General features: G+C 44.5%; 2 long non-coding RNA genes across 2 annotated transcripts in view; one reads left to right on the forward strand and one right to left on the reverse strand.

The window, feature by feature from the left end:
- LOC147572467 (uncharacterized) overlaps window positions 1-18,494 on the forward strand; it is a 90,520-nt gene extending 72,026 nt beyond the window's left edge. Inside the window, exons 2-3 of the long non-coding RNA XR_015245926.1 lie at window positions 14,651-15,440; window positions 15,947-18,494. This is a non-coding gene — a long non-coding RNA (uncharacterized LOC147572467). The remainder of the gene's footprint in view (window positions 1-14,650; window positions 15,441-15,946) is intronic.
- Window positions 8,389-18,923, reverse strand: LOC147572468 (uncharacterized). The gene is made up of 4 exons (XR_015245925.1): window positions 18,784-18,923; window positions 17,991-18,137; window positions 16,076-16,142; window positions 8,389-8,573 (listed from the first exon to the last, which is right to left on the reverse strand). It is a non-coding gene; the product is annotated as an uncharacterized LOC147572468 (long non-coding RNA).
- Between the last annotated feature and the right edge of the window lie 7,300 nt (window positions 18,924-26,223).

Genomic DNA, 26,223 nt, shown 5'->3' on the forward strand with positions numbered 1-26,223 from the left:
TAAAGTCAACTCTCAGCTGTTTACTTAGTGGCTACTATGTTGTTGGGCTAAAAAGGTGCTAGGGGAATCCTGAACATAACACTTTTAAAGAATGAATATCTTTTTGGAAATAGAGCCAACACATGAACAATGAGGAAACTAACATACATGATAGGTGGCTTATAATCCTGATGGGGCTTTAGGAAAAAGCTTTCCAAATCTATGTGACTTGCAAGAGAAATTTTCTTGTGGGTGTTTGGTGCAGAACTGGGCTTTCAGGAACTGTTAGAAAAGAGGAATAGCACTCTAATCTGGACACGGGAGTGACGTGGAAATGGGAACAGCCCCAACGGACGGCAGGAGGTAAAGAAAAGTAGAAGAAATGCTGGATAGCTGTCTAAGAGGACTTCTGTGTGCTTTCAAATTCATCTTTCCTTGATATTTCTAGACCCTTCCAAGGCAAGATGCTGGAATAGAGTTTTAGGAGCTCCCTGACACAATCTCAGATTAGGGATACGAGCCTCCGTTCTTGGAAAATATTTTTAAAGAATTATTGTCCGCGATAACCCGTTTGGATTCCTGGGCCTAGAGCCACATTCCTAGAGCAGGACTCTTGCTTCTTGCCTCCATCCCTTTCTGACATTTCAGCTTCTGTCGGCTGTGGCTCTAACGGGACTTTGCAGGTGGCAGGACTAAAAAAAAAAAAAAAAAAATAGCCTTTCTCCCCCATAAAATACCTCCTTAATTTATGACTTTCCATCATCTCGTGCAGCTTTCCAAAAAATGAAACACGCACATAAAGACAAACTACAGTCAATATGCCGAGCGGGCCAGAGAGAGACGAGCCTCTTGATCATTAACTGAGGCTCAGCGGAGGAATTAAGTTGTTTGATTCGTTGCTCCAGGCCTGGTGAAATAGGTAGTATTTCATTTCAATCCTTAGTGGGTTTCGGGCTGCCAATATCTGGGCTTTGAAGTGGTTTCACCCTCTGTGATGTAACCGGATCCACTGAAGAGGCTGTTTCTTTCTCATGCTCCCTTGTGCCCACACTAGTCACCGATGGTTTGCCAGCCCGTGAACCGGATCCGACTGTCCCTCTGGTGTCCGGCGATTCCCCCCCGAGGTCTATATTTCCTATTCTAGATAACCGGAGAGACGCAGAGGACAGTGCACGCCGCTTGTACGTGGGTGCTTGTGTGGTTGAGGGGGGAGGTGCTGAGGTGGGGCCAAGTGCTGTGAGTTTCAGCTGCCGAATTTCACTCCGATTTCAGAGTGACTATACTAGCTCTTTTTTTTTTTTTTCTTGGAGGGGGGTTGTGTATCCACACAGGCATGAGACTTGTTTGGCTCTTGAGTTTCCACGGGGGACAGTAGCCCTACCCTCTTCCTGGTTGATTGTTGAAGGAAATCAGTATTTCATTCATCAGTATCATGAACTGTCTGCACTCCAGGCTGTCTCCAGAAGTTATAAACCTGAACTCTCTCTTGTCCATCTTTTTCCGTGGCTAGTTGTGAGGAAAAGTTTTTACTGAGGATTTTCTGAAAGACAGAATCAGGCTTTCCACGACCTCACTTTACTTTTGCGTAAAACCACACTACCAGAAAGCTGTGTGCTTGGGATGTGTTTTGGCCTCTTGCAAAAAAGATGCTGTCACTGAATTTCACCAAGAGGTTGTCTCCAGCCTATACTGACAAGTGATACTGGGAAAGCCATGCGAAACACATTTTATTTCTTGTAAGGAAGTTTTGGAAAACATTATCTTACGTCATACAGTGCCCTTTCTATCTGGATAACAGCAACACAGCAAACAAGTGTAGAGATGATTCTCTGATGTCTCAGCATTAGGGAAAATGTGCTTCTCCTGAGCTGGGGTTTCTTAGGGAAAACAATTTCATAGTAGGTATAAGTACAATCTCATTGGATTGAGCCCTGCTGGCTGGAAATTTTTTGTAGCTTGTACACGTGATTTTGATGTCAAAGTGACCGTGGCGTATCTTGGAACTTATGCTCATGATGCATTGTTTTGCAATATTTTGTCAAAAAGCCTTCAGCGGGTTTAAAATCATGGCCTCAACTTACTGCAGCTGACCTATAGATGCTCATTGGTTTTGTAGCATATAAAAATTAAACGGTATTTATTTGAAAACATTTTGCAATTTGGAGGTTGTAGTGTGTTTCTTCTGCTATCAACCCAAATTATTTTTTCTGGAGCTCTTCACACTAGGTGGCAGGAGTGGCTCGTAGAGGAGTTTAATTCCCTAACCAAGAACTTTGATGGCATCTGGGGAGGCAGGCAGGGGGGCGGCGAAAGGGCAGTTATTTACAGTGGATTCTGGCGTGTCCTACTCTGCTGAAGCGAGTGAATGCGTGGCTTGGGAGATGGTCTGATTCTAAGCGTGTGGCCCCACACATGTTCTTTCTGCCTCCATTTTTGTGCCAGAGAGAGACGGAGAGATAGAGAAAGAGACGGAGGGAGGGAAGGAGAGGGGGGAGGGAAAGAGAGAGAGAGAGAGTGAGAGAGAAAGAAAGGGAGAGAAAGAGGATGTTGGGAGAGAGAGAAGGAGGAAGGGAGGTGGGGGCAAAGAGAGAGAAAGAGCACCTTCTTTATTCCTTTTATGAAAATCACCAACATCTCATTTAATAAATAACAAGAGAGATGAGAAGTCGGGAGCCTTCCTGGGATGAACCAGAGGTCTCTGTCATGTGCTGATGTAACTCTCCACAGTGTTGACAGGTGCCAGGTTAGCAGCGTTCCTGCTTGGAATTCTGCTCATATATTGCTTTCGGATCATTTCAGGTTATTCAGTCAATGTGGAGAGGTGGCCCGAGAAATGGACAGTGGGTCACACAGCCTCCTTCCTGGACTTGGCTTTGTGTCGGGCAAGTCACTGAGTCACCTTAATACTAAGTTCCGTCACCAACGAAATGGGGAGGATACTAGTCCTTATTTCATAGTGCGGTTTTGAGAATTAAAGGAAATAATACCTGTGAAGTGTTTGTGGGAAGTGTATATGTCAGTTGACATTGTTTTTTTGATCTGGGGCAAATCAAATTCTGGGAACCTCCGTTTCAAAACCAATAAAATGATAGCTTTGAATAATATGACTTCCAAAGTGTTTCATAGCCCCCAAAGTTGAAAATTTGTGTACTCTGTGTGCAGCATTTATGTCATTTTTATGTCACTCATGTGGTCTCACGTATGGTCGTACACACAACAGTTAATTGTGTCCTTAGTAAATGCTTTTTGAATTCTAGATGAATAGGAAATAGACTCTTCTAATGTGATTGATTTTACATATAAGAAGATGAGTAAGGCATAAATAACATATTCTATTGTTTCCCTCTTGGTAATTCATTTAATCATTACTTTTAAAATAATGGGCATATAGGGACCGAATCCTTACTGCGTACCAGGAACTGAGTGAGAATCCACGAGGCACAGAAAGCTAAGATAGAACATGATTCCTGTCCTCAAACACCTGAGCTCTGGGTGAGGCCCCATACTGTAAAATGGTGCCACAAAATTGGGGTCTGTACAGGATCCCATTGGATACAGGGTGAATGTGTCTGTTTTATCAGGGAATTGCAAGCCATTTGGGGTAGCTGGTACTGAGAGGACTTATGGGGAGTGGTAGGAGGTGGGGTTCCTCAAAATGTTTTCTAGGTCTGGGTGTGCCTCGTCTATCAGAACAGCCACATTGGAAGTTTAAATGTGTGTAAAATGCTGTATCTTTAATTGATGGAAACAGAATACTGGTTTTATTTTAACAATTTGTTCTAAAAATTCTCTATAATAGGAATGATAACAGGAACATTATATTTTGTATAATTGTACTATATTTTAGTTTATAATACTTTTGACATTAACTTATTGGTTAATCATAATAATAGTTCCTTCCATTTAATGAGCCCATACTACTTTCTAGGTATTGCATCTGGCACCTGACACAGGGTACTTTATTTATTCCTAATTAGAACGTTTTGTATCAGGGACCCAAGTTTACCACTATGGGGTGCCAAGATGGGGAGAAGCAGATTAAGTTCTGTGAGGTCAAAGAACATTACATTTTTTTTTTTTTTAATTTTTGAGAGAGAGAGAGAGAGAGAGAGAGAACGGGGGAGGGACAGAGAAAGAGGGAGACACAGAATCTGAAATAGGCTCCAGGCTCTGAGCTGTCAGCAAAGAGCCCAATGTGGGGCTCGAACTCACAAACTGCGAGATCCTGACCTGAGCCCAAATCGGACGCTTAACCGACTGAGCCACCCATGCGCCCTGGTCAAAGATCTCTAATCCATCTATCCATTATATCTCTAGCATCTGGCATGGCGCCTGGTACACAGCAGGAATTTAAGTGACATCTAACTAACTAAATGAAATGACTTGCCCAGGGTGGTATCACTAGTAAGTGGTGGGGTCAACACAAAGGTACTTGATTTTGAGAACTTAGATTTGATATAATCATGGCTGGAGAAAGTCTATTTTCTATAATGTAGAAGAGAATCAAGCTCAACATATGTCTTTTTGGCCAAAGACCCTTTCTAGAAAGGAATAGTCCCTTGGTAATAATTTGATTTTCATTTCTCAAGGAGGTTGAGTCTTTGGTGAGACAGTCTTCAGCGGTATGTAAGACGGTCAAGACTCTTTACCCCTTTCTCACCGACATGGATGTGATGAGAAAAGCAAATAGGATGAAATGTGAAACACATCATTCCTGCTTCCCTTTTCTTCTCTTATAGCTAAGTCTCTGTGACCTTTTACCTTTCATTTGTGTTGGATTCTGGCTCAAAAGGATTCAGAGGGACTAATATTTGCTGTAGCAGTGAGACATGAAGAAGCTCCAAAGGTAGAAATAAAGGTATCATGTTTCTAAGAAATCTTTCTTTTCATTCTTAGTTTGACCAAACAGCCTCTAGCTGAAGATGTTCTATTATTTTTTCAGCTGTTGGCCTTGGAAGTAATTTTAATTGAGGCCAGGTCATCAAGAATTTGGGGAAAATGTACCTATCGAAAGAACATTTTTTGGGACTTTTCAGTTTACTCTTTTTAAAAATAATAATTTTCTTCCTAATGGACTTGATTGAATAGTTCATCAAACAGTTATTGATTGCTTACTATATCTGAGGTCCTGTGTTGGGTGCTGGGGGTACAAAGATGACAAGACACAGCTCTTGCTTTCAAGGATGAGGTGGAAATAGAATTGGAGGCAGATCATTGTTGTACTTGCCGTGTGCAAGACCCTCAGTGGGGCGGCGGGGAACATGCAAACGCCTATGGGTGTACAAAAGAGGTGAGAACAGAGGCCACAGATAACTTCCCATCACTGGTGACTTGAGGCCAGGAGAGTGCTAGAGACTGAATTTGTCCTCAGAGTTCATATGTTGAGATCCTAACGTCTAATGTAATGGAATTAGGAAGTGGGGACTTCGGTAGCTGACTAGTTTATGATAAGAGCAGAGCCCTCCTGCATGGGAGTAGTGCCCTTATAGAATACACATGGGGGGGCGCCTGGGTGGCGCAGTCGGTTAAGCGTCCGACTTCAGCCAGGTCACGATCTCGCGGTCCGGGAGTTCGAGCCCCGCGTCAGGCTCTGGGCTGATGGCTCGGAGCCTGGAGCCTGTTTCCGATTCTGTGTCTCCCTCTCTCTCTGCCCCTCCCCCGTTCATGCTCTGTCTCTCTCTGTTCGAAAAATAAATAGACGTTGAAAAAAAAAAATAGAATACACATGGGAAGTCGGTAGTCTACAACCCAGAAGGGGGTCTTCACTAGAACTTGACCGTGACGGCACCCTGATCTTGGACTTCTCAGCCTCCAGAACTATAAGAAGTAAATTTCTGTTGTTGACAAGCCACCTGGTCTGTGTCACTACATTATAGCCACTTGAACTAAGACAGGGAAAGTAAAGGAGAAGGGAAGGTCTTCCTGGAGGGGCAAGTTCACCTGCTGGGTATGAACGGGTGAAGGGTCCCCCAGCTCCCAGGCAGCAGTCTAATACCTCCCACCTCATCACTTTGATGACCAACAGCTCCCAGATTTTAGAACCAGATTTATTGCTGTATTATTATGGTTTGTTTTATATTTACCAGCTGAAAGGGGCCAAATGGAATTGACCTAGATGGTCCTCAGGTGGAGAAGCTGAAACTCTCTTCTTACTCCAAGGGCAGCTCACTGATGTGTGCGCCTCCCATGTTGTCCTCACACCGGGCTCTGAGGAGCTGATTTGTCTTGGGTCATTTATCTTGAGTCCGCAATATTGTTCATTGCTCCCACAGTCTCTTCTTCCCTTTTATTCCCTCCCTGTTTCTATTCTGTTGTTCAACCCATACTGATATTATCCCCAATTTCTTCTAAGAAATGTGGCACAAAGGTTAATGCAAACCTGAGTACAAAGACTTTGGGGCAGAACTTTTGAGTATTTCCGTCTATCATTAGAGGCTGAAGGATCCCTGGAGATCCAGAGACTTGGTAACACGTTCAGTAATCTGACCGACTCTGCTCTTGGGTCCTGATTTCAGCCGAGTTTACCAGTTGGAATCCATGATCATCAACATGTTAGACCAGTCTTGAGTCTGAGAACGCCAGCGTAAGTTTGCCTCATGATTAGACACCAAGGGCAGGTAGCAGTCATTGAGAAACCCTGAAATGGCAAAGTTAGGGACTGGGTTTTGAAAATGAGTCACCCAAACATTTTCTTTCCAAACATCTGCAGGTTGTTAGCCTGATTTATTTTGAATTAAAAAATCTTTTTGAGCTGGCTGACAGCTTATTTTAATTCCCAGCTGTTAAAATGTTTCAGCAATTGGAATTAGGGGCTGTGCCATTGCTTTTGATGTGGTGGGAAGCAGTTCAGCACTCAGGTACACCTGGGGGACCTGCCCCTTCTCATCATGGTCCTTCAGTTTTATTCCTTCTGTTTAAGAGCTTGGTGCTTTGAGCTCTTTGTTTACGATCTATTTGCTTGGGTCTTATAGCCCTGGTGGCCAAGGGAGTTTAGCTCACATTCCAGGCTGTGGTGGCTTTTATCCAGCACCTAGCACTTTGTGGCTGCCTTAGATTCTTTCTGGAACAAGTTTGGGGAATAAGCAAATACATAAATAAGTTTATATTTAATTGACATTGCCTCTTCCTCTCCCCAAATATGCTGAAATAAATTTGCTACTCAAAGTCGTGGTTCTGATAAATGTTTTTAAGATTTTTCTGTAGATTGTTGGCTTGGTAAGGGCTTGTGACTTGTTCCCCACTTTTCTGTGGTTGTGGGTGAACACCTCTTATTTTTGCTGTGATTTTGGAGAGGGAAACCTGGGACTCAGTCTCCTCTCTCCAGTTCCTACCCAGCACAAACAGGGACACCGCCACCACTATCTACTACTCCCATCACCATTTATTACTACCATCAGCACCAAAAAGCCATTCCTTGGCACTCTGGACTCTCCCGGCATAACATCCTATTATTCATATTATTTTTATTGTCAAATCCCCCCCCCCGCCCCAAATTATCTATACTAGCTAGCTACTTACACCTCTTTAGCTCACTGTTATGCCTCATTTTTTTTTTCCATATCCATTGTGGCTTATTTCCACCACTCTGTTGAGAGTGGGCTCTCAAAGGTCATCCATAGCTATTTAATTGAGAGTCAGTCCTCTTGTTATCTTCTTCACTTATTATCTGACCTCTGTGTACCTGTGTGAAGGGAAACTTTGAGACCAAAAACTAGAATGACAGAGTGGAGCATTAAATACTAGAGTAGGGGTTTAGGGCTTTATTCAGTAGGCATTGGGTGATCCAATCCTGCTTTTAATCTATGTGAAACTGAGCAGTGAGTAGATTTATCCAAAAATGAGGAAGTGGGTAGAATATTGTCACAATAGTCTAGGTGGAGAAAGGTACTGAGGGTATAAATGAGAATAATGATACAGAGAATTGAATGTTAAGCAGGTTGGAGAGATAAGCAGGTTGAAAGAGTCTAATAGAGACGATTAAAGGTTGATGAAATACATGGAGGGAAAGTGGAAGAGAGCCATAGCCTTTCTTACTTGTGTCCCTCATTTTTGACCTTCACGTTTTTACTCATATTCTCTCTTTCTATAATGTCCTTTCTCAGTCATCTCATCTCTGTTTGTTGAACTTCACTCTTCTTATCTCTGAAAATATCATTTTCATGAACTCTTTCTTTATCACCCCAGGTGGATATTACCTCTAATTTCTAAGGATTCTGTAGTACTTTATATATCTTGACTTTTATCTCATTATCTTAGCATGACAATCTCCTCAGTCTGCTTTTAGGCAGATGGCATGTGGTTAAGGGTGTGACAGAGGCATAGGAACGAGGAAAGTGAAAAGGACTGTTGGTAGGTATAAGGTTATGTGGTCTAATGACCAAGGTGAAATTGCAACCTTCATTTCATGGGTGGTGTGGATTTGGATTTCTATCATGTTTTTACTCTTTTTATTTTCACTTGTGACAGAGTTTTACAGTTTGGTTCTCAGGAGCTTACGTTAGAATAGAATGAATAGGAGGCACTTATCCTTTGGCAAATATTACTCAGCTTTCCACATCTCTCCACGAACTGGAAGAGGGTGCTGAGTCTTCTTCCTAGAAATTAAAAAAAATTTTCTGCTTGTGATTTTACATTCAACAATTCACTTCTATTATCTCCTGAGAATCTTTCTGAAGAATTTATTCTCCTGTGGCTGAATGCAGCATAATTGGTTTTCTAGAAAGATGCATTCAGACCCAACAAAACAATATTTTTTTCCCCAGTAGTCTTTTCTTTCTCTAAAGAACTTCGTGTTTGGACTCTTTAGAAAAATGCAATATTGAGTGTTTGAGTAATACATTGAGGCAAATGAATATTTTCTATGTCTACCCTTTTATTTTAAATGTGACTAAACTTTGAGAGTCATTTCAAAAGCGTAGGGCAATATTTCTAGTTGGATTCTCCCAGAGGCGGTTGAAATGGGAATGAGTTACAGGGGTGCTTTTTAAATGACACATTATGACACATCCACACATTAAGAAGATGACTGGCTTTCTGTTTTTCCTCTTTCTCTCCATTAATGTGTAAGCTGCTTTTGCCTCTTTCCAATAGTGACTATGATGTTTTGTCTCATCCCTTTTTTTCACATGACAGATAGGGTTTCACAGAATTTATTACAAATGCAAATTTTGGTGCAAAACGCTAATTTCAGAACCATCTTCAAAGATTCTGTTCAGGAGTTCAGGGCTGGAGTCCCATTTTCAATATCCACCCCCACCACCGCATCTTCCCTAGGGGACTTGGACGCAATGGGCCACGCTCTGGGAAACACAGGAGTGGGCCAACTAACTGAGCATCGCCTTTCACCGCACAGTCAGTCGGCAGTGGCCATGGCTCACGAGGGAACAACCACTACATTTAGATCTGTAAGTTCTTTCTAACCCATCTCTTCTGAAGAGAAATTATAGGGCATATATCCAGTTACAGCTCAGTACCTATGAACCGAGAGGATTCTCTCAAGTTACCTGCCCTCATCGCTTTTAACCTCTTATTCTTGGGTTGTGACTATCTTGTTTACCTCAGGGAATCTTCAGATAGCCTTTTAAAAAAACATTCTAAAGAGTAAATTAAATGTAAAGAGTATTTTGGGGCACCTGGGTGGCTCATGTCGGTTGAGCATTCAACTCTTGATTTCAGCTCAGGTCGTGATCTCATGCTTTGTGAGTTCGAGCCCTGCTTTGGGCTCTGTGCTGACAGTGCAGAGCCTGCTGGAGATTCTCTGTCTCCGACTCTCTCTCTCTGCCCCTTCCCTGCTCTCTCTCTCTCTCTCAAAATAAATAAACATAAAAATACTTATTAAAAGTAAAGAGTATTTCACATGGTATGCGGGTATCAGTGAAGAATTTGGACTTAAATGACCCTGAAATTCTACAATTCAATAAATGTTCTCTATAATATTATATTCTATACTGTATAAAAATATGTTAAAATGACATATTAAAATACAGTAAGACCTCTTTCTCTGAGAGAATGTGCAGCTAAAGTTATGAATTTATTTCTCGTCTCTTTGCAGCCTTCCCTTTACCTTTTTTGTGTGAAATAACTTGCCTTTATAATTTACCTTGTTATGATCTTGGTGCATAAATGTTACGATTATGGGTACCTGGGCTGGCTATTGGCGTTTTTTGTTAACTTATAAAGGAAACCGAGACAAAGTCAAAATGTCGGAACCAGTTTAATGATGGGATCCCAGTTATGGCTGTATGTACATCAAAGACACAGGGAACTAGGTGCTATTCATTAGGACACTCCATCAAGTGTGTTAAATAGCTACTGTCATTTCATCCCCCCCCCCCCCCCATTTTATTCTTATTTGAGTCATACAAGGTAAGTGTAACCACTTCGGTTTTACAGAGCAGACAGCAGAGACTCCGTGACTAACCTGCCTTGACCACCTTGCCTGCCTTGACCACCAGTGTCAAAGGCAAAACGTGGAACTCGGGCTTACCTGACGGCGAAATCTGTCCTTCTCCCAGCCTACTGTGCCGCTCTGATGCTTAATTCAGTTTAGGGATACCAAGTGAATCAACGTAGATTTTGTTCTGATTCTGGAGAGGAGCAGACTCTTTTATAAAGTGACCAGCAGCTGATTGCCAGTGGCCACACAGAGCTCATGGTTTCTAGGGTGGCAGGTATGTAACACTGGAGAGTGGGACAAAATCAAGACAGAGCAGAAGTAGCTATTTGAAGGGTTTCAAAGCCCTTGACCGACACTTGCCTCCTGGGACCGTTTTGATCTCACTCCTTTTCTGTCACCCCTTTCTTTTCAAGACTTAACTCACCCCAGCCCTAACCCTTCCTGCTGGTGGGTGCCCCATTCACAAGGGAGCAGATACCAGATGGGAGAAGTTGAAGAGACAGCTGTTGGGCGATTGTTCTTATGAGTTATGTCCTTGGGCTCTTGGTTGGAGGGCTCCGATCTGAAAGCTTGCTTCAAATCCACTGAGAAAGTAGCATGATTTAAGTGGTGGCCTGGAGAGGGCTGGGGGGTCCGACAGTGAGGACTAATTTGTTCTTTAAGTTTATCTAATGGTTTGCAAGGGTGGAAATATCTGCTGGGGAGATGTGATGGATTCTCCTAGGAAACTGACTTCACCAGATAATTCTTTAGAAACTGTTTTCAGAAGCGAGACAAGTGGTGTGAATCTGCTGACACAGGGAATCAGCTCTGTGTCTGGGACCGGGTCACAGACCCCGAGGCGTGCCTGTCGCGATACAACGGGGATGATTTTTCAGAGGGCAAACGCTCACGCTGAGTGACTTTCAAAGCTGTTCCAGGGCATTTCTCAGGCTTTTCAACTCTGGATTCTCTTTCCCACGGTGCAAGGGCCAAGAGAAGGGATCCTGGGCTCTCTTCCCTGGCCCCCAGGATGGGAATTCAGGGGGAAAAGGTCACCTATTTTCATGCCACAAAAGAAAACGTATTCATCAGTTTTTGAGCAAAGGAGCTTCAGTCTGCAAATAGGGGAATTGCTAAGAGCTCATGAGCTCTCTTCCCCAAGCTGGTGCTGTAATGGGGGCGAAGGGGGGAGCGGATGGTGTTGTCCTCCTTCAGGTGAGAAGGGAGTGTTCTGGACTTCTCTTGATAAAACCCCTTCCAATTCCAGTAAAAACATGCGCTCCAAAGCCATCATCTTTTTTTTTTTTTTTTTTTTTTTAACTATTTACTGGAGGGATTCTGAGAGAGAGAGAGAGAGAGAGAGAGAGAGAGAGAGCACACAAACAGCTGAAGTGGCTTCGCGGTCACTTCTCCTATTGCTTTTCTTGCTGGAGAATATTTCACATCACAGGATTTTCCTTCTCCTCTGTGCTGTTGACCCACCCAAGATCTTCACATCCTCCCCAACACAGATTAAAGATGACACAGGGTGGGGGAAAAAACAGGAGGAAATTGCGTTTGAAAGTTTTGTTCCATTTGTATGACCAGCAATGAAAACTCTTTGTGGTCCCCACCCCAGATTGTAGCAGCAGGGCCCCGAGGCTGCCCGGCTATGAATTCATTTCCAGTCCAGCCAGCTAAGACAACGCTCATATGAATTAATGGGCCTTGCTGGACCTCGCCTCCCTCTACTCACCTCACTAAGCCCAGCCCCAGTCTACAGTGGCTGCACATAGGCGCACACATCACTCCCGCCCTTGACCTGAAGGGCACACCGAACTTGGTGCGTGCATGAACCATGCTGCACCCTGTTTGGGACACGGGAACAAAGCTAGCCGTGTGCTCTTGGAGGACAGAGGACCCGAGGCGGCTCCCTTGGCCCAGTGAGGGAGTCTCCCTTCTTACCCCGCATCTGCCCATCCTTCTGGAATCTGTAGTGTGGCTTCGATCTGGCCTCTTGGGAGAGGTGAAATACGGCTTCGCTTTGGAACAGCTGAGGTTTGCTCATGGCAGCAGAGGGGCTGGAGTCTTAAGCCTATGATGTGGCCGAGGCCAGCATTTCTTAGTAATGAGTCTTGCAGACATATCCCGGGAGAGGAAGTTAGATTAGGGCAAGGCAAGTGAATGGGATTGTTTAAAGGCTGCAAGGAGATTAAAAAAAAAAAAAAAAAAAGCAATTCCTCCTCAGTTAGGGTTGTGATGTTCTCTCTCTTGGGTGAATGTGCAGGCAGTGTGGGGTTAGGGCTCTCAGCCTAGACCTGGAGATTTCATGTCAGGGGAAATGAGGATGGTGGGAGTGGGGGTGGGGGGGATGGGGGAGGACTGTGTAGGAGCTGGATTATGGATTGTGAGCAATTTGCCGCTTTCCACGGAGCCTCCTGGGGCCAGCCTTCCTCACCTCCCATAACTGCGAATTACTCTGGTGCCTGAGCCGCCTCCTGGATTTAGCGTCTGCTGTATGTTGGAGGGACTGCAGGGCTGGTGTTCACACCTGGGGCAGGGGAGCAGGGGCAGAAAAATGCCTTGTACCCAGCAGTCACTCTGTAATTAGTTATTGAGTGACTAAATGAAAAAGCTATTTTATGAGCCACTTTTTGACAGTCTATTGCCCCAGTGGAGTTGAAAATGGGCTCATTTTTGAGGCTCACAGCTGTTCTGTCCTCCCTGGGCTTCTCCTCAGGCACCGTGTACCATCTGGTGGGCATGAGATGCCTCAAGTCCCATAGCCAGCTGGGAAGGACGGGCTGGGAGGCAGTACTTCTGTTCCTGCTACTTCGATGTAAGCTGAATTCCTCGTTTTACTTTTTAAGAGATAGAAAGTTCCTCATTTTTTGTAGAGCTGGTGTAACCCAAAATAATGGAACCCGTGGGGAGACACGCCACGCACATCTCAAGATAATCCACTTGCTTCCGATGGTGCTTTTGATTTAAACAGGGGTGGGATCTTTGCGAGACCAGGCTGCTTGGAAAGAGCACGTGATCTGGTCAGCCTGATGTAGGGTGGGATGTATCATCAGCCCTTGCAGGAGGACCGTGACCTACATCAACATTGGGTACGAAATCCCAGGTTGGTGGGATTTCATGGTGCAACCTTTGAGAGCCCTTCCATTATAATAATTGCTCAATAGTTGAATAAAGTTAGAGAAAAAGAGAGAGATGAGAGAGAAAGAGAAACAAAGATTCCTCCCCTCACCCCCCTAAGTAATGAGACTCTTGGATGAAGTTCCCTACTTACTGCCACCCAGATCTGGGGGAGAGGGGGGAGCTCCTGAATCCGGGTAGCAGGTTGGTATTTCTAATCTGAGCCCGGGTTAATCTGCTGTGTGTACGGGTTGTTGAGCGAACTGGTAAACTACCCGAGAGTCTTGCCTGAATGATGAACTGACACTAACTGACAAGACCTGGCGTATGACTCCAACCTCACTGAATTTCCTCTTTCTCCTGCCAGTGGTCGTGGCAGCCCAGGATAAGGTGACGGGGAGACCACAAGGGCAAATGTGACATAAGGCAGAAGGGCAAATGTGACATAAGGCATCGTGAGAACTTCCAGCTGGTTGGTAGTGCCTCACAGGACAGGAGCCTTCTCTCGTAGGCTGGGAAGGCAGTGGGACCAGCACACGATCACGTGGATCAGTGTTCACTTTTCCAGATGCAAAGAGAGGAGACATGGTTACCTTGCATACATTTTGATAACATCCCTTGGGCAAGAGGTAGGTATAACTCACAATAGATAACCTCTGCTTTTGTTCCAGCGTTGTCTCCTTTATCTGCAACATGGGGGTGTTGAGTGATGCCACAGGCAGCTGGAAGGCCTCATTTATTTGACCTAATTATTCCCAATGTAGACCTGACTCATCAGAACGGGCTCTTCTTCAAAGGAAATGAGAGCCAGATTGTCTCCTTGGCAGCCATGGGAAACAAATGCTATCCACAGAATGGCTGAGATATTGAAAAAAGGCACGGTTGGCTTTTGGGGCCAGCTGCCATTTAACAGTGTGACCAGGAATGGAGGACTGGAGGGAGGGCAGTGTCAACTTCTGACATTCTAGCTGTCTCAAAATGTTCTTAATAAAATTAACTCACCTTTGGATGCCGTGGGCAAAAGTAACCCCATATTAAGAACCCAGGGAAAAATGGAAACTCTCGGTGGGGTGTTTTTTTTTTTTTTTTTAATATTAATAATTGAGTAAATTTCCATGGGTATACTGGGGGGACTTTTCACAGGGGAACCTTCTTATTTCTTGGTCCTCTCAGGTGCTCTATTGAAGAATTGAAGGATGGGGAAATGGAGAAGGGAGTTGAAATGACCCTCTTGTTGCCATTAGGCAAATCCAGCACAGAATGGGAGCGGCGTGCCGCATTCCCTCTCTGAACGGCCTGCCTTAGCTCAACGATGCATACCTGAACTTAACACTTCATCTTAGACAGTCGCCAGTTGTCCATACCGAAACGCAGGTGCACTGAAAATACTCATGTAACCCTTCCCCGGTCCCACCGTCCTGTTGTACAGTCGTGGTTAAGAATGCCACAACCCTAAGAATTCGGGAAAGATGTGCACTTGGCTGATCCCTGTGGCACCGTCTGGCTCTCGGCCTTTTGTGCAGCAATTCCCGAAGCACCGGACTGTGAAGATGCCCGACTGACAACATTGTTCCAGCGTCGGCCTGCTGTTGCCGGAGAGGAGCCTCCAAAGATGCCGTGTTTGAGCTCAGCCTGGATCCCCTCTGGGAGGAGGAGAGGGAATCCCACAAGCTATTCATTAAGAAGATCCTGTTGTTTGATCACGTCCTCTGACACCGTAGCCATGCACGCATACAGGTGTAGTTGGCATTCTGACGTGTGCATAGTGCGTTTTCGTCTCTTCCCTGGAGTCCAGGCCAAAGCCTGAGGTTCCTTTTGACACAACTCTGCCCAAAACTCTGGCTTTGTGCTCTCCGGCGCTCTGCAATAACATACCAGCTCTGTGGTGTGGCCAGTGTTTACTTAATTGGCGGGAGGACTTTTTAATCTCCAAAGGCAAACGTTTCTTCTGCATTCCACATAGGTAAGATGTGGTTTGCTGTGGTACCAGGGTAAGGATTTGGGGTGGGGAGGGAATGAAGGAAGGAAAAACAATCCTTAGGGCTAAAGTCACGGAGGGGGTGGGTGGCCAAGAAAGAGAATCGAGTCATTGGGTGCGGGGGGGTGAGGGGGAGGGGAGAAGATGAAAAATCAACAGGCGTTGTTTTAAAGAGTCAGAACTGTGACTGACCATCTGCTCACTTTGCAGTTATTTCTAAAAATAGACGACTAGTGGTGAGAAGCAACCGGTTTCTGATGCTTTAGGAGTGGGTCAGGGAAGATGATTTCCAATTGTTGGCGTAAGATACAGGGTAGGCTGTATATCCAGGGGAAAGAGGTGGCTTAAGCTTTACGGGGCGTTGGATTCGATTTCACAGAGCGTTTTACTGGCTAGACAGCGCTGTTAGCTAAGTGAGAGGAATTCACCTGAGGATCAAAGGGGCTGGTGACCCGGAGCAGGCCCTTACAGGTATTCTGTATCTTGAATAGAGCTCATCTGCCAGCAGTGAAACAGTCATCAAGAAATGGGGCCCAGGGAGTACAAGGATGGCCAGAGGTGATACACCGCAGACCATCTGGGTGATGGGACGAGGTCCATCAGGGGGCGTTAGTGCTCACCTTCTTCACAGACCCCTGGATGAGCGGTGACTCCTAGGTCGGAGATTTCCTGAACCTGTCATGTTTCCTGGAAAAGAAGAGGTTGAGGGTGCCCTGTTTTCAGGGGAAGAACAACTTTGCTGTAAGTTGTGTTGCTCAATGGTAAATGTTTACACGTTTCTACAACTTTGATTTATTTTGATTGTGGTAATTCATAAAAGATGTTGTAGCTCCGAAGCTTGGCAGTTCCCCCAAAGCACAATCTGCCAGAGACTCTCCCCAGGATCTGCTTACCTATTAGAGAAACCAAGAGAGTCCCAGCAGGACAGAGGCGTGTGGATGGCAGAGAACATCTCTGGAGGTGAGAATATGGCAACAAGGCGTCCCGAGACATAACAAATGCGCCCGTCTGGCTTCTTTTCTGGATGCACACAGCGTCTCTACTTCTCTCTAAAACTGGGGCAATGCTAGAGGTATTCGTTTCTTGAAATGTTCGCAAGTCCTTGCAACGCAGTGCTGGGATTTGCAGTGATGTATGTAGACGGGACATGCCTCAAATGGAACGCTGCTGATTGAGTTTTAGTCCCGGGGGCTAACATTCCATCTTATGGATTATTGTGTCCAGCTTTCAAGTTCATGTTGAGCTCTGAACAGCTGTTAGGCCTTTGATGCTCATATCCCCAGAGCCCAATCATTCAGCTGACTGCTTTCAGCTGACTGCAGAGCCATGTGCCATGAACTCCGGGACTGACGTAGCAAGTCACAGCCCTGGTCTCATTAGGACTGCTCTGCAAAGCTGAGGGCAAGGATACGCAGAGATGTGGGTTGATTTGTTCTTTTAATGCCGTTTTTTTTTTTTTTTTTTTCAGATCAAGTGAAACAATAGTATGTCATCATTAGTAGATTTCATAAACGTTTATTGGGCATCACCATATGTCAGACCGAGATTCAAAGTTTAATAATACACAAAGCAGCCATTGAGGAATTTATACGTGGTGTATATTTCTCTCCCTTCACTAGACTCAGCTTGGGAAGCACGGTGTTATTCTCAGTTATCTTCTGATCTCTGCCATCCAGCATCAAGCCTGGCCCATGATGGGTATTTAACAAATGTTGAAACAGTATGCAAAAAGCAGTTTGCCTTGAGATTTTCCTTTCTTGTTCTCTAACAGCCTTGCCTCACGCATATCAACTGACAGATTTCCTCCTATCAAAATACCAGAACATCTTTCCCTCTAGATGCTTATTTCCTATTGCACCTCTTACAACTACTGTGAAGAGAAGCAAACTTTTTTCCTTTATGGCAAGAGGGACTTCTCACTAGTATCTATGATCATCCATAAAGGCAGACATTTTTTTTTGTCCTTTTGTTCACTGCTATTTCCCCAGCATCAAAAATATTGCCTGGGACATAGTAATCACATGTCAGTTCATGTCTTTGTAATTATTTGTTGAACGAATACATAAAATTGAAATCAGGACAAAAGATCTTGGCATATTAGACAGGTTCAGTTAAGCTATGTGGCAGTAACAAATAACCCTGGAAATCTCAGAGGCTGAACACATATAGGTTTGTTTCTCTTTTCCACAGAGCTGGCTGGGGATCCCGCTGCCTTCTAGATCAACTCCTTTCCCAGTGGTAACACCAGGATCCAGTATGACAGCATCCTGTAGCTAACCTGGAATGTATAGCTTTGGGCTTGTTCTTCTAGGGGAAGGGAGGGCGAAAGGGTTGCACACTGACTCATAAATGCTTTTGCCTGGAAATGATGCATGTCACTTCTGTTCACAGTCTTTTGGCTACATGGCTGGGAAATGTGGGTGAGCCCATGAGTATCTGGTGGGCATGCTCCACTAAATATGTTAGTCAGTGCTTGCTAAGTGATGCTGTAATACCTTAGGAAAGCGACTCTTTGTGTCCCACCCTTAGTCTTACCGCTTCGGTGCATGACGGCCAGCTTCCCAATGCGTATCTGCGTATCTTTGCCTGAAGTCTCTCTTGGGTCGCTGGATCTCGCTTTGGGCTCCTGCTTTGCCTTCAGCATAAGAGGCTCTGGGTGCCAGGAAGCCACCCTACGTCAGGCTGAGATTAAGGCTGAATAAGACACAGAGCAGCCATCGAGGAGTTTATACTGTTTACGTTTCTGTCTCCCTCACTAGACTCAGCTTGTTAAAGGCGGCATTGACTCAATCGATGACTGCTGGGCTTTAGTGTATAAATAGCTCAGCCCCGTCACTACTCAGCTGGTGGCATGACCGGGAGGTGCATTTTCTGCACTGGCTCCCAGAGACGGCAGGGGGGTTAAGCTCTAATTGTCCGCAGCGATGACTTACTTGATAACAAACCTATAACTGGCTGTCTTCCCCTCCCCATCTCACTTCCTCATTACCCTGACAGTGTTTCTTGCGATTTCCTCTCAAATAAACTGTTTACATTTGATTTTGTGTTTTAGGATCTTCTTAAGGAGGAGCTCCAAACTAAAATAGAAAGTTGCCTACATAGTTCTCCTTGTGTGTGTGTGTGTGTGTGTGTGTGTGTGTGTGTGTGTGTGTATGTCTGTGTGTGTGCGTGTGTGTGTGTGCATGTATGAGCGGGGTGGGGTGGGGAGATTGATCATACGGATTTGGGAAGGGCGTAAGGGAGGTCTCCTCACTGTCTCCATCTGAGGAGCTGTTTGGTGGTTGGAATGAAGGAAGTGAATGGAATACAAGGGCAGGAAGGAGAATACCTGAGATGCCAGAAAGACTTTTTCCTGTCACCGTGTTGTTAAAAACATAAAACCTGGATCTTGTTATTACAGTATGGTCTCCCTGAAGTCCTGGGGAGAAAAGTTCTCGAAGGCTTTCTAAGGTGGACACTTCCCTGCCTGTCAACACGAAAGCCATGGTAACTGGAGTTTTGTGTTTCTCAGCACCTATTGGTGGGGTTCCGGAAGCGCCTTTGGACACTGTTCTCAGAGTCCAGGCTGGGCAAAGTCCTGAAGTGGTGACAATGGTCTTCAGTTTTTCACCTCTCCTTTTAATGTCCTCTGCTCCTTTTTGGCAATCTCCTGTGTCCCAGGGTCAAATATTGCTGAAGTGACCTTATAATTTGTCATCCAAACCAGGCCTTTTTTGTTCTCAACTCCCAGTAAGACATCACATGAGCAATCCATACTTACTCAGCCGGTGGCGGCACCGGGATTTAAGGGGGTGCTTCCTCGCTGCATGTAGCACCCTGTGTCCCGCATTGACTGTGGCAAGGGGTTTCATCACAGAGAAGAAGGGCCCCGTCTCCGGGGTGGGAATCAGGAAATGCAGGAACAGACTCTGGTCTGTTGCTCACTCATAGGGGAAATTTGGCAAGTCATTTTGTTTCTCTGGGGCTAAGGGTCAGTATCTATGGAAGAGAGGCTTAGGACTGGAGAATGATAATGATCATGGTAGTAGTAGCCACACTTTATATATTTAGTGGCTTAGACTTAAGAGCATGGACTCTGAAGCCAGAAACCTGGGTTCAAATCCCAACCCTATCACTTACTCACATGAGATCTGGCCAAATTACTATACATTTTCTTGGCAGTGTTACTATGGCACAAATGCCACATCATAAACTGTACGTATTCGGCGTGTACAATTTTTAGTTTTGATATATGCATATGCCCATGAAACCATGAAACTCTGACTACAATCAGGACAATGCACCTGTACGTCACCTCCCTGGCAAAGTTTCTGCGTGTCCCCTCCAAATAGTCACCTCCCCATCCCGCCCCCACTGATTTCTCCATCACTATACATTAGTTCGCATTTTCCGGCGACCACTGATTTCTCCGGCGACCACTGATTTCTCCGTCACTATACATTAGTTTGCATTTTCTAGAGATTCACATAAATGAAATCATGCAGTAGATTTTCTTTATGGCTTGACTACTTTTACCCTGCATCACTATTTTGAGATTCATTGTGTTTTGTATCAATAGTTCATTCCTTGCTGTTGCCGACTGGTGTTCCAGAGCATGGATACATCGCAGCTCATTTGTCCACCTGCTGCTGGACATTTGGGTTGTTTGTGAATTTTTGGATATTGCAAATAAAGCTCCCTGAATATTTATGCATAATTCATTGCATTGATACGTGCTTTCTTTTCTCTTGGGTAAATAGTAGAATGGTAGGCTCCTAAGGTAGGTATCTACGTTAACATTTCAAGAAACGGCTACATCATTTTCTGAAGTATTTTTACGTTCTAAATTCTAAAGTAAAGTTTACATTTCCACCAGCAGCGTATAGGACAAAGATTTTAGTTCCTCCCCATCCCATTCAATGCTTGTTATGGGCTTTATTTTATTTTATTATTTCATTTTATTTTGGTATGGTCATTATTAAAAAAAATTTTTTTTTTCAACGTTTATTTATTTTTGGGACAGAGAGAGACAGAGCATGAACGGGCGAGGGGCAGAGAGAGAGGGAGACACAGAATCGGAAACAGGCTCCAGGCTCTGAGCCATCAGCCCAGAGCCCGACGCGGGGCTCGAACTCACGGACCGCGAGATCGTGACCTGGCTGAAGTCGGACGCTTAACCGACTGCGCCACCCAGGCGCCCCTGGTCATTATTTTAAATAGGTGTGTGGGAGTATCTCATTGTGGTTTTAATTTTTTTTTACTCACGATGAATGATGATGAGCATCTTTTTATGTGAATATTTGCCATCCTGTATCTCCTCAGATCCAGTGTCTGTGAAAACCTTTTGCCCGTTAAAAAGACACTGGTTTGTTTTCTTCTGTTTTGAGAGTTCTTTATATGTGCTAGATAACAACGCCCTTATTGGATACACAATTGTAAATGTTTTTCCCCATTCCTGTGATTTACCTCTTCATTCTATGGCAGTGTCTTTCCCAGAGCAGAGGTTTTAAATTTTGATGAAATCTGATTTATTGATTTGTTCTTTAAGGCCTAATCCAAAGTCAGGGTTTCCTCTTACTTTTTTCTTCCAGAAGTTCTAATAGTTTTAGATTGACCTTTAAGCTTATGATCCACTTTGAGTACATTTTTGTGTATGATGTGTGGGGTGTGGATTAAAGTGCAATTTTTTTGGCATATGAACAGCCAACTGTTCCAGCATTTTTGTTGAAAAGACTATTTCTTCTCCACTGGATTGCTTTTGCACTTTTTAAAAAATCAGTTGTCCACATGAATGCGTCTTCCGGACTTTCTATTATTTTCATTGTTTTTGTTGTTGCTGTTTTGTTGTTTACATTTATATCAATATCACCCTGTGCTGTAGGTTTATAAGAAGCTTGAACCAATGTACTGTTAGTCTTCCAATTTTGTTCTTCTCTTTCAAAGCCATTTTGGTTCTCCTAGGCCCTTTGTGTGGTTATATGACTTTTACAATCAGTCTGACAGTTTCTACGAAAAAGCCTGCTGAGATTTTGATTGGAATTTTGTGGATTCTATACATCAATTTCAGGAGAATTGACAGCTTAAGACTATTGAGTCTTTTGGCCCACGATCATGCAAACTGGGACACATGTGAGAGTGGAAAGGAGGCTGCAAAAATTATTCAAGGACAGCCAGCACAAGCCCAGACTGTTCCGGGATGTACAGGCATCCTCTCGTGTGCCCTCTCGTCAGCCCACGTGATGACATCCTGTTGGTGGTATGGTTCCCAGAACTCTCGTCTCCTCCTGTCCACTTCAAAATTTATTATGCTTCTAATAGTGTTAACTTCATTCCTGGCAGAAATGTGTCAATAAAGAAAACCCTAAAATCTCAGCATCCCATTGACAGTTTTTTCCTGCATGGCCAGAATGACAATGGGTAGCCTGATAAATCGATCCCTAGTAAGAATTAAGTAGCACATGTGTCATTCTATTAGCTTCTTGCTTCTCCTTACTTATGAATGTATCCAACTCATCTACTCTTTAACTTTTAAGGACTAATTCTAAAGGCAGGTTAGAAGGAAGGTGTTGAAAATAATTCCCTCTGAGTTGAATTAAGTAATAGATGTAAAATTCCCAGTACTATTTCTGGTGCATCCAAAGCCATCGGTAAACTCCTATCCCCTGGAGCACATCACAGCCCTGGGAAGTCCCTGCATGGAGTCAGGAAGGGCTTTCCTGGGGAAGGAGGGCAGGATGTGAACCCTGGTCTTCCTATATTCTTCTGGGTGGATCAAAAGCAACGCTCATAAAAAGTTGGCAAAAGAAAACTCAAAATATATCGTAGCAAAAAATCTGGATTAGTTCTTCTTGGTATCACTGCCAGCCATCTTGCAAGATACATGAGGACATGACCTTCATTGTTCTTTGCTGCCATGCACTCAAGGGTCAGGGTTTGGGTGGTGTAGAAAGGGGGTGGTAATGTTGAAGCCCTTTGCCGTTACTATGAGCAGGAAGTGAAATATCAAGGATGTCATTCAAGAGTTCTCTCTCCGCTTAATTCTGTATCACTCTGGCTTCCTGTGTATCTCTTCTGTGCTATGTTCCTTTCTGTGAGGCTCTGAATCCATTCAGGTGGTCAAGATGATGAGCTCAGCTGGTTAGGCTCTGGGGCTAAGGAAATCAAGGTCACAGGTTCAGTCTCCATATGAGCCAATTAACTCTGCAGACAGAGAAATCCATCCAAGTCCTCAGATTGCCTCACTGACTCTCACCAGCTGGCTTGAGAAACTGTACTCTGTGGGGCCTGGAACACGGATGGCTGAGTAACAGGCCTATCCTTAGTCCTGGAGAATTCTCCCTGGAGGAGGCCCTCCAGACGTTAGAAACCACTCATTAGATTCTGGTATTGTTCATTAATATGGCTGCACTTCACTTCAAGGCCTGGTGTTTATCCTGAAGTAATTTACGAGCGACTGAGGATTTTGCATTGTGGTAAAAGTTGATTGTTGATAGTGTACCAGCCTACTTGATAAATGATTCCTTGCTTCAGTATGCTGGAATGCAGAGGCAGCTGCGTGAGACTGGAGTGGGGAGGCCAAGGGCCAGCAAGCTGGAGCTTCAGATGGTGAGTCATTCATTTAAAAACTTCCTTCGCGGGGCGCCTGGGTGGCGCAGTCGGTTAAGCGTCCGACTTCAGCCAGGTCACGATCTCGCGGTCCGTGAGTTCGAGCCCCGCGTCAGGCTCTGGGCTGATGGCTCGGAGCCTGGAGCCTGTTTCCGATGCTGTGTCTCCCTCTCTCTCTGCCCCTCCCCCGTTCATGCTCTGTCTCTCTCTGTCCCAAAAATAAATAAAAAACGTTGAAAAAAAAAATTAAAAAAAAAAAAAAAAAAACTTCCTTCGCGTGCCTCCCATGGGCCAGGCACGGTTTTTGATACTAGGGATACTGGGAATGTAAGTATTCCTTATTTCCACGCATGTTTTTAATGCCTATTCCATGCTAGGCATTATATTGGACCCTTAAGGGCACAGCAGAGAAGGAGACAGTGTGCTCTCAAGGTGATCTAGGTTTAGGGCAGGGGATCTTAACCTTTGCCACGTGATGAGGGACCATAAGGCAAGCTGAGGGCCAAGCACAAACTAGCACAACCCTCCCCCACCCCCAGGTGGGATTTGTGCAATATTCCTTAAGAGGTCCTGGCCACCCAAGAACAAAGGAAAGGGCGGAAGACAAACCGTTAAACTGATAGAGTCTCTAGCAGTTTACAAACATCTTAGTAATATTACAAAAAAAGGCAATCTTATCAATAGCCTAATCTCCAGGAACTCCCTACTATTTTAAAGACAATGCTTTGCTTTAGCTTGTCCTCCAATAATCTGTAAATCCTCTTTAGCATATGGAAGTCTCTTTAAGAAACTTCCTCTTGACTTTCCCTCCCCCAGCTCCACAGTATATAAGCAGTCACAGCCCCAGCTCAGCTCTTTCTGCCCACGGGTCCTGTCCCCCACGCTTTAATAAAATCACCTTTTTGCACCAAAGACATCTTCAAGAATTCTTTCTTGGCCGTCGGCTGGGCTCTGGACCCCCACCCCTCCAAAACCCCCTCACGTGGACTCTCTTGGCAGTCTTGTGAAGTCTATGGAAGGCTTCTCAGAATAATACCTTTAGATGCATAGAATAAGCACATGAGATTACAGAGGAAGCCAGTTATAATACAATACAGTTGTCAAAATATTAAACAAATACATCCGTGCTAAGTGCTAAGTATTGGCCATGTAACCATGGTCCATGTGTGTTCACAGCTCCTCCTCAGGGCCGCTGTGCCAATCTCAGCTCCTGCTGTTGGGGTGGTTCTAGCCAGCCATGCTTTGAGCCACACGTCTTGGTCCTCCTCCCAGGCATAGCTGAGCAAAGATAGGGAAGCGCTGACCTGGAGGCTGCCGTTCCATCTTGAACGACTGAGATGCTCTGACCAAAAGAGCTGTGTCAGTCAGCAGGTCATTCTTAGGTAAGTTCGGTTGGAAGGCAGGACAGATTTCAGGTATGGCTGGGAACGAAAGGCGAAGAAATGCAAAGAGTAGACTCTGAGTTAGTGCTATAGTCATGAGATGTCTGGAGCAAGCTGAGGTTGTGAGGAAGCCGAATCTAAGATTCTATTAAGAGAGAGAAGAGAGGTGATGAGTCACTTGTAGTGGGAAGACAGGCAGACGAATGCCCTGAGGAGGTGAGTGGAATTGAGGGCAGAGCCTTAGAGTGAAAATCTAGAAATCTCTCTGCTGAGATCTACAGAATTGCTTTGGATCTAGAACAGTCCTTAAGTTTGTCTCCCCACTTCCATTTTCCCCAAGGGGTCTGGTTGTTATCTTCTCTTCAATGGCACTGAAGGCCAGCTTCCTGGCTGACATTCCTATTTTCTTTATTACCAGGTACATTCTTACAATAAGCTTTCATGTCCTGAGGCAACTAGAGTAGCTCTCCGTTCTTTGTGATCAAAAGAGTCAAATGCAAACATGGCAGGGTGGGGTGAGTCCTCAGGAAATAGGGGGGAACCTGACTGCAAGCCATAGTTGTGGACAACAAATGCTTCCCAGCACACTTATTTTTTTTTTAATGTTTATTTATTTATTTTGAGAGAGAGAGAGAAAGGCAGAGGAGAGAGAAGGAGAGAGAGAATCCCAAGCAGGCTCTGTGCTGTCAGCACAGAACCTGCTGCAGGGCTGGATCGCATGAACCATGAGATCATGGCCTATGCTTGAAATCAAAGAGTTGGATGCTTAACTGACTGAGCCATCCAGACGTTCCCACCACCCCCAGCACACTTCTAAGTAGGGTTTTGGATTTATCAATGGTTAACCGTTTCAAAATTTTGTCGGAAAATTTTATAGTTCATTAAAATATTGCCTTTTTTTTTATGTTGGTGACATTTTAATTCCATTACAGTATGTGGTGTTTATAGCAAAAGCTTTGTTTTATGTGTTGGAAGGGCTTGGTAATGAGGAAAGGTCAGTGTCAGGAGAAATTTCGAGGTAGCTAAAAGTGATATTTAATAAAGAAATCTCATTCACAGCTATATTGCGTGGTAATTGGTAGTAAGGTGAGAAGAGCCACTAAGAATCTTAAAATCTGAGGTTTCACATGGATCACTTCGTAGAAAAGGATGTGCAGCCCCACATTAGCTAGGAAGGGAGATACGGGGGCCAAATCGGCATTCATTCATTTATCTGCTGAGTGCCTCTTACATGTCAGGCAAAAACAAGACATACTGTCCTCAAGGTCTTACCTCCTACAGGGGGAAGATAAAAAGTACTTGAAAATAAACAAATAGGTAATAATACATTGTGAAATGTGCTAAGAAGGATATAAAAGGAAGACATTGTACGTGAGGGACGAGGTGGGGGTGGGGGCTACTTTAGATAAGATGGATAAGGAATAAGTCACTTCCTCCCTCTGAAAGGAAGTGACTTCGAGCTGAGACTTGGAACCTGAGATGTCAGTCCTGGGTGCTGCCAGAGGAAGTACATTCCAGCCCAAGGGAGCAGAAAGTGTATCTTAAAGAGGACTGACTGTGACTGGGGCTCACACAGCCCCAGGTAGAGAGGGAGAGGGAGAACAGTTTGAGTGAGGCTGGAGATAAGCAAAGACCATTCGCTTAACGACAACTTATACAATCCCTTTGATGGACCAGGCTCTGTGCTATGCCAGGGATACAGCAGTGAGCAAGACAGATAAAAACCTCTGCCCCCAGGGAACATGTACTTAAGCAGGGACCTGGTCAGAATATGCCTCATTTATCATAATATAAAAGGCTTG

The sequence above is a fragment of the Puma concolor genome, chromosome E4 (genome assembly GCF_028749965.1).
Source record: "Puma concolor isolate L17-30 chromosome E4, mPumCon1.1.hap2, whole genome shotgun sequence".
Lineage (NCBI taxonomy): Eukaryota > Metazoa > Chordata > Mammalia > Carnivora > Felidae > Puma > Puma concolor.